Consider the following 2,246-nt stretch of genomic DNA (forward strand, 5'->3'; position numbering starts at 1 on the left):
AACTGGGAAGTGATTGAGATTCACATTAAGCTCAATGTATTGCTCCATTTCCCGTATTTGTTCATTTATCCAGTAAATCATTTAATAATGGTTTGCAGAGTTCAGGTTTTGGATGATTTTGAACACAATTTTTTTAAATGCTTCCTAATGTTGTACTTTATTCCTAGTGTAGTCTGACCTATTTCAGGTGATTCTGTGTGAAGTGTGTCTGTGCTGATTTGCATGAGAGGCTTCTTAAAGGGAAGTGAAACAATGTGTGAGTGAGAGACTGATGGAGCAGAACCAACATCTGACAGAAACTCCTTAAAGGAGAAACGCTCTCACAGTAAAGGTGTCCCAGTGTCTGCTGGTTGATTGACAGCTATGTGCTCCCTGTCCTCTAATCTGATTGGTGTCTCCTAGGTGATGTCCCTCCCACCCTGACGGTGCTGGCTCCCTCCACAGAAGAGCTGCAGCAGGGGAAGGCCACGCTCATGTGCCTGGCCAACAAGGGCTTCCCCTCAGACTGGAGTCTGGCCTGGAAGGTGGACGGCAGCAGCAGCAGCAGCAGCAGCTGGGAGGTGAGCAGGAGCCCCGGGGTGCTGGAGAAGGACGCCCACTACAGCTGGAGCAGCACCCTGAGGCTCCCTGCAGACCAGTGGAGGAAGGCGCGCTCTGTGACCTGTGAGGCCACCCAGGGCTCCCAGACTCCGCTCTCAGAGACACTGAGGAGAGACCAGTGTTCCCAGTCCTGAGCGGACTCACTGGGACTCTGCTTTCTCTCTCACACTGCTCTCAGTCTGCTCTCTGGCTCTCAGGACATGTTTCAACATCAACCTGTTTTTGCTTGTGTCGATGGTTTCAACATTTTAAAACAATAAAGATTCATGTGTGTATTATAAAAGTGACATGTGTTCTGATTCCCTTTCTGTGAGATATATTATATAAAAGGAACCTTATTCACATGAATTCACAAAAGCCATCATACATTTTTTCCAGATTACTTGTTAATAATTGCTAGACTGTTGATGTACTTCTGCATTCATTTTGGTTCTATCTATGTTATGAATTAGTTCCAATAACCTTAGTAGGAACATTTAAATGGTAAACCACAAAGCTCTTATAACTAATGTTTAATGTATACTCTATGTTATGTTCATGCGTTGTTAAATGTTAGCCTGAATTCATTCTGGACATCTGACTCAATAAGAAAAAGACATTCAGGTTAAGAAATGAAAAGCAGGGTATCATCTGCATACAGTTATATAACTTGAATCTAAATTGAGATGACCTTGAAGGTCCCCTATTATACTCCTTTTCAACAATATATTATAGGTCTCAGATATTTACAAACCATGTCTCTGAAGTGTTTGGCTCTAACAACCAAGCAGATCATGCATGGTATAATGCAGTAAACCCCTCTGCTTCAGCCCTGTGTTTGGTTTAAAAAAACACAATGGTGCTCTAGGAGGAGATTCAGGTGATAAGGTGGGCGGGTGTTACCTTGGTTATTGGCTAATGGTTGCACAGCCCAAAAAAACTTGACATCACAAAGTGGTCAAAATCTGATCAGCTCATTTTCAGACAGGTTTTTATATAGATGGATCAGGATAAAAAGAAAGGGAATCTATTTTCCTGAAACTTTCATAATGTCTTTACACAGAGGGGACACATGTTCAGGTATAGAAGATATGGGAAAGTGGATTTTTCATAATAGGTGACCTTTGAATCTTATTAAATGGACACATTACAACTCAACCTAAAATGTTGATACACCAGTCTCTGTCCTCTTGATATTTGTTCTGTTTGCAGAATCAATACATTTAATGAACTTTCGCTGATTGAATTAAAACTGATATTTGACTAAAACAAAGACCTAATCGTGGCTGTTGCCTGTTGCTATGGTCCTGAGTCGTGGACCCTGAGTCGTGGACCCTGAGTCGTGGACCCTGAGTCGTTGATCCTGAGTAGGAATTTAGCATTCACTCAATATTCATAAAAAAATTAAATATGTGCTATAATGTCACTTGGGGTTCACAGTTATGAGGGCCAAAGCTATAGAGTGGTTATTAAAGCCTTCAAAAATCACAAACTAATTGTAAAACTATCTTTAACAGAAATAAACAAGTTGTTTTAATGTTGAACGTGTTGTTATGGTATTACATTTAAATAATGTTGGTAATGAATGCTATAGTTTTTTTTTTTTCTGTGCAGTCGTTCATTCAAATCACTTCCTCTTTTGTTGAGGAGGTTTTTGTACGACGTTG

General features: G+C 40.7%; 1 gene segment (V, D, J or C); it reads left to right on the forward strand.

Annotated features, from left to right (window-relative positions):
• The first annotated feature begins 252 nt into the window (after positions 1-252).
• Positions 253-734, forward strand: LOC307014357 (Ig kappa-b4 chain C region-like). The segment is given in 2 exons: positions 253-256; positions 403-734.
• Positions 735-2,246: the final 1,512 nt, after the last annotated feature.

The sequence above is a fragment of the Notothenia rossii genome (assembly GCF_949606895.1).
Source record: "Notothenia rossii genome assembly, chromosome: 8".
In the NCBI taxonomy this organism is placed as follows: Eukaryota; Metazoa; Chordata; class Actinopteri; order Perciformes; family Nototheniidae; genus Notothenia; species Notothenia rossii.